This window comes from Grammomys surdaster, unplaced genomic scaffold (genome assembly GCF_004785775.1).
Source record: "Grammomys surdaster isolate TR1022 unplaced genomic scaffold, NIH_TR_1.0 949, whole genome shotgun sequence".
Lineage (NCBI taxonomy): Eukaryota > Metazoa > Chordata > Mammalia > Rodentia > Muridae > Grammomys > Grammomys surdaster.
Window position 1 is genome coordinate 490,805 of NW_021605368.1, and position 7,123 is coordinate 497,927.

The window sequence follows — 7,123 nt, forward strand, 5'->3', positions numbered from 1 at the left end:
CATAAAATTGCAAACGTTCTGTAAGCAAAGGACATTGTCACTTGGACAATATGCAACCTACAGATTGGGAAAAGATCTTTACCAATCCTGCATCTGACAGTGGGCTAATATTAATGTATTCAAAGACCTCAAGAAATTAGACTATAGACAGTCAAGTAACTGTATTAAAAATGGGGTTCAGGGATAAACAAAGAATTCTCAACTAAGGAAACTCGAATGGTCAAAAATCACCTAAAGAAATGTTTAACATTCTTAGTCATCAGGTAATGGGAGTCAAAACAACCCTGAGATTCTACCTCACACCAGTCAGAATGGCTAAGATCAAAAACTCAGGTGATAGCAGATACTTGCAAGGATGTGGAGAAAGAAGAACACTCCACCATTGTTAGTGGGATTATAAGCTAGTACAGTCACACTGGAAAGCAGTCTGGGTGTTCCTTAGAAAACTGAATGTAGTAATACCTGAGGACTCAGCTATACTACTCCTGGGCATATATGCCAAGGATACTCCAACATATAGTAAAGACACATGCTGCACTATGTTCATAGCAGCCTTATTTATAATAGCCAGAAGCTAGAAAGAACCCAGATGTCCTTCCACAGAGGAATGGATACAGAAAATGTGCTCCATTTACACAATGGAGTACTACTCAGTTATTAAACACAATGAATTCATGAAATTCTTAGGCAAATGGATGGAACTGGAAAAATCTTATTTTGTATGAGGTAACCCAACCACAGAAGAACACACATGGTATGCACTCATTGATAAGTGGATATTAACCCATATGCTCACAATAGCTTAGATACAACCACAGACCACATGAATCTGAAGAAGGATGACAAAAGTATGATCATGAAGTATGAAGAAGTACTTCAGTGCTTCTTAAAAGTAGTAAGAAAATACTCATTTGAGCAAGTACTGAGACCATAGGAAGAGCAGAGGCTGTTGGAGTGACCAGCTGGAGACTGCCCCACATTTGGATCCATCCCATGCACAGTCACCAAATACAGACACTGTTGTGGATGCATGGAAGTGTATGGAGGGGTGGGGGCACATGCTAATAGAAGTAGGAGGAGAAGGAATGGTATAACAGGTTTATGAGGGGGGATGGGGATGGGGAATGGGGATGACATCTGAAATGTAGATAAATAAATTATCCAATAAAGAAAAAACAAAAATAGATAATGGAACTAGCTATCACAGTTAAGCATTTGAGGCTTTTCCTCAGCAATTTAATAGTACTCATATTCCTAGGATTCCTAATAATTGTCAAGGACAAGGAACTGTGGAAAGGTCACCTGAAACTTAAAAACAATATTTTCATAAAATAAAAAGGGGGAGGTTTATCCTCATACACCACAAATTTATTTAAATCATGCTCTTTTTATTTTAAATTTTTAAAAACTTGGATGCCAGGGAATCATCTGCTCAATGTCTATGGCATCCTATAACTAGGCTTACTTATGCGTAGGTGAAAAGCAAGGATACACTTAGTGGCATATGGCATGATACTGATTAGGTATCTAATATGGGGAATAGGGCATACATTTTTTTCCTGCAGGATCCTGAATGAGCATGGTGGCTACCAGAACGATTGGTGAGACATGCTGATGATGGTATAAAGAATGATGCTGACCTGTGAGCTTGCTGAATGCCCTGACAATGGTGACTCGGAAGCTGTAGTGGACGTATGTTTCAGACCCACCTTTGCTTGCCTATATCGCATATGGGACAAGCTGTCTTTTCTCAAGTTCTTAAACCTTGTGGAACAGAAAATCAAAAAGAGAAATTATAATGACACATATTTTTCTTAAATGTGATCAGTTATTCAGACACAATCATGTACTGGTCTAGAAATCAATACAATATTGGACATAACAATCTTTATTTGGAAGTCTGGTTCTTGGACATTTTCAGAGATGTATTTGGAAATTAGCTGCAGTTCTCTATGATGTTATATTAGCAAGAGATAAAGTTGCAGCAGGATCTGGATTTCAAACAAGTGTTAATGCGTGTGTTAAGGCTGTTTTAATTGTCAAGATAAAATTACCTTTGTTTCTTATACAGTATTTATTGAAAGTTTCATTGATTGTACACTTTCTAATTGTGTTAGTGTGTTGAAACCTGGTATGTCTTTTACAGGGGTCTATCAATCAGCTTTTGTCTTATTGCCCTGAGTATTATAGAACTTTGGTTTTCTGAAGAAAGCTGGCCAGTAGTGGAAAAGTATGCTAGGCTTTAAGCAGATACAAGAGGGTAGTGGGCTTGATTATTGCTGGTATAAGAGCTTTAATTACATTAATTGCTAGCACCACTGCTTCTGCAATAGCTTTGACATAAGAAGTTAAGACAGCTAATTTTGTTAATCATTTAGCAAAAAAAAGTTACCAATATGTTGAATATACAAGAGGGTTTAGATAGGCACTTGAAAGAACGGATTTATGCTCTTTATCCTATTCCAATTATTGGAAGGAGGTTCAGAGTTTAAGAGTAAGGAACCATCTTGATTGTCATGCCAAATACCATAGGATTTGTGTTAATTTTAAAATTTACAATTATGATCAATATAATTAGGAAATAGGTTAAAGGCACTTGCAGGGTAATTGGCATAATTTTAACACCACTCTGGATGTTTTAACTTTGCATAGTGAGATTATGAATTTAAATAATGATGCTCTGCTGAGCTTTGATGCTGCAAATAATATTGATAAAATTATCCATTGCTTGAGATTAGTATTTCCATTTTGGTCAAGCTTCAAGTGTAAGGACCCAGGAAGAGGACCCCAACTCAAGTCCCAATTAGCGCGCACCCAAGGAGACACGAGAGACTGACTTGATGCAATGGCAAAAGGCAGTTTACTAACAAGGGCCCTTGGATCGAAACTCATCCCACTCGGGGGAGAGAATTTCGATGAAGACCCCAGGAAGTTTAGAACTTTTATAGGGGGAGGCACAAGGGGGAAGGGAAAAGTGGGAAATTCTGGCGCGGTTACATATGATTGGATATTTCAAACATCAGCACTTTGTGTAAGCAATCATTTTGACAGGCTGGATGGCCCACTATTTTTGACCATGAAGTCTCAGACCTTCTAGGATAAACACCAGGTGGCCCATTACTCACTTGGGCATGTTTAGACTGGTCAAGATATGTCTTTGGTTGTTTCTACATTTCTGGTCACCTCGTCCCTAGAGGGACTTGATATTTTTATTATGGCTACTCTCAGTAAGCTCAGCAAGCTGTCCTGCGGTCTTTGCCAAGTTGTTTGTGGTCTCTGCTAAGCTGTTTTAATTTTTACCCTTACACAAGAATGTCATATATAGTTTAATCATGCTAAACCTTCTTGTCCTGGGAATATTTCTATTCCTGCCCATCGTGTGTAAGCTTGCCTTTCACAACATCAACATGTTGGCACCCAAAGTTCATGACTTGAAACTGAAACTGGACCCCCAGATAGAGCTATTAATTTAACAGGCTAGCAATCCAAGGATAGCTAAATTCTGTACAAATCCTAACCAACCAAAGATAGATGTGCATTGCTTTTGATAATGCATATTTCATGATGGGTAAGGAAGGCATTCTTATTATCAGAATGACCTAAGACAGGCCCAGTATTGTTAACGAAATAAAAAAAGGGGAGATGTGGAGAGCTTTGGGGGCTTCTGGACAAGAATCTGACATGTGCCCAAAACAAGAAATGGGCTACTTGGCCAGAATCTGACACTGGCCAAGGACAAGGAAGTGAACTGTATGGCAGGAATCTGACACTGGCCAAGGAGAAGGAAATGGGCTTCTGGAAGGAATCTGACATTAGGTTAGAACAAAGAAGTAATTTCAGGCAGGAATTTCAATCTTAGGCTAGAACAAAGAAGTAGGCCTCAGGCATAAAAATAACTTTGGCCTAGGACTGGGAAGTAGCGTCAGATATTTTGGTCATCCAGATAAGCCCTTAGAAATAGTGATCACCGTTCTTTGTTTATTGCCTTGCTTGTTCTTTGACTATTGTCTAGGGCAATGAAAGCTCTCAGGAATCTATTATGGTGATCCTATATAAGATTTCTAGTAATTTGGAATACGAAACCTAAACCAGCCATCTCCTGCAACCAGTCAAGATTCCCCTAGGAGGGATTGGGATACCATCCCAAACACAAAATTTTCATTTACAATTTTTCCTTCCTACAAGATGTACTGGGATAAAGTTGGCACAGGATGGGAGTGGCCACATTGAGCATGGCCAAAAGGACTTTATCAGCTTGAGATCTATGACATAAGAGGGAGCCAACTCTTGACATTGCCTGGAGTGCCGAAAATTTGGTGCTGGATGACCTAGCAACCTAGAGTAGAATCAAACACCCCCAGAATGATTCCTAGTGATATTCTTCTCTACTTGCAGAAAGAAGCCTAGCATGATCACCATCAGAGATGCTCTAAACACCAACTGATGGAAACAGATGCAGAAACTCACAGGGAAACATCATATAGAGCGTGTTGAATCATACACAGAAGAGGGGGAGTAAGAGTTGCAGAAGACAGAGGAATCAAGGACACCACAAGAAAACCCACAAAATCAATGAACCTGGGCTCATAGGGGCTCATAGAGACTGAACCTATTATCAGGGAGCCTGCATGGGTCTGACCTAGGCACTCTGCATATATGTTATGGTTGTGTATCTTGGTATTCTTGTAGGATTCCTAACAGTGAGAGTGGGTTCTTTCTGTGATGATTTGCATGCTTTGGTGAAACAATTTTTCTTACTGAGTTGCCTCATCCATCCTAAAATAAGGAGAGATGTCTGGTTTTATTGTAGCTTGAAATTCCTGGAAGGCCTCCCTTCTTGTGAAGGGAACCAAAGGAGCAGGGGAATGGGATTGGAGATCTTCAGAAGAAAGAAGGAAAAATGAGGTTGGGATATAATATATGAGTGAAAAATAAAAAATTTTAAAGAGATATATTTTAGATGGATACTAACTGAATATCTTCTAAAATAGACTTATCCTTGTATTCATTTTAGGATTTGTTTTATGTAACAGCATTCATCTGGAACTTACACTATAAGTTCAATGTAGCATCTTAAATCATTTATGATTGAAATATAAAAACAAGAGGGAAATCGTAACCATTTTAGAAGGAAAGGTTATATTATAATCATAAAATGTGCTTCAGAAAGCCTTTTTAAAAACAGATTATAGCAAAAATTTATTCAGATCTAACCAAAGGTTAAGTCATTTTGTGCAAGGAGCATGAGATAATCACTATGCATCTGCACACACAAACAACTAGAAACAAATTCAAGAGCAGGGTGGTGGGAGTGGGTGGATTTTGGGGGTACAGCCTCATAGAAATAGAAGAAGGGAGAATAGATTAAGGGGTGTCTGGTGGGTTGAGGATGGGGAAAGGCCATAACATTTGAAATGTAGATAAATAAAGTACCCAATAATAAAAAATCAAAACAAAAAAGAAAAACAAGCAAACAATAAAAAAAAAACCAAACAGTTAATGGAACTGGCTATCCCAGTTGAACATTTGAGACTTTTTAGCAGCAATTTAACAGCACCCATATGTGGGTCAAAACTCGTGCGCAGGTTGCGCGTAGGGGCGAGACTCAGCAGCGCAGACCACCACCGGCGAACCGATGGTATGGAGAAAGAGGTTGAGCCACGCGCTTCAGTGACAGCAGGGTCTCGAGAACAGGGGCGCAGAGACGCTGTGCACCATGGGAGACGCGGGGTGGATCACACTAGTGTACCACGGCCACAGCTGAGTCCCCGGGGTGCCCCGCGAAGGTGGTGTACAGACTGCTGCTGTAGAGAGGGAACTCTGCAGGCCGCTAGAGTGCAGAGAACACAGGGACGGGCAGAAAAGCCTTGTACCCCCACCCCCACGTGAGTTTTCTACTTACACATGTCTTTAATCCCAACAACCAGAAAGTAGAGGCATGCAGATCTTTAAATTCAAGGCCAGCCTGGTATACGGAGCAAGTTCCAAGACAGCTAAGCATAGGTAGAAAAGAAAACCACCCAAAACAGAAAGTTGGTGAAGAAGGAATTGAGCAACAGCTATTTTCCAGCCACAGCAAGCACCAGAACTTGACAGGTTTGGCCACATGTTTCTGGATATAGAGTGAAGGACAGAAGAAACGAGTAATGAAATCTTCCTTTGTGATTCCTGAAAGTTGCTGAGGCCAGCAGTGTGGCAGGCATGACCTGGCATGGGGACCTAGAAAGGTCATCATATGAAATTGTCAAGGTGAACCCTGGGTTGCTTTGGAGACCCCAAGAGGTGAGAGTTGCAAGATTCTCAGGATACCTGCCAAGGACAGATGCCAACAGAGAGTGAAAGCAGCCCATTAGAAAAAAATATGCTGCAGCCAACAAACCTGAAAAGTGTTGAGACCTGAAGAATATTTTGAGACTGGACATGGAGATGCTGAGTTTGGAGTTTGCCCAGCTAAGTTTTAGTCTAGTCCAGTTTAGTTTAGTTTAGTTTAGATCCAGTATATCTTCACTATCCTTCCTTTACTCCATTTGGAATGATAATGTTTATCCTGTGCTATTTTATTTTGGAAGTATGTGATCTATTTTTTGAGTTTTATTTAATAGGAGATTACAGTTAAGGAATTGCATGAATCTCAAAAGGGATGTTGAACTTTGAATTTTAAATCATAGTTGAGACTGTAGTAGATTATGTGTACCTTTAAAGTTAGACCAAGTTCACTTTGCATTATGTTGTTCCTATAAGCCTATGGGGAATGAGGTGAACTGTGGTGGTTTGAATAGGCAAGGGTCACATAGTCTTATGTGTTTGAAAGCTTGACTCATAATCTGTGGACCTATAAGGGGGTATGGTATTTGAAGAATGTGTGGCATTGTTGGAGGACTTTCAGAATCTTCAGAAGCACCATGTCACTTGTCTTCTTCCTCTAAGCCATTAAATGTTTTCATTTCTAAGATTTACCATGGTCATGGTGTCTCTATACAAAAATAAAACTATAACTAACAGAATATGGAAACCTTTGAACAGAGCAAAATAATAGTCCAAGTCTGTTTGTTTGTTTGTTTATTTATTTATTTATTTATTTTTATAGAGCCCACTGAAAGTCTTTATTCCAGCTGGCTGGGAC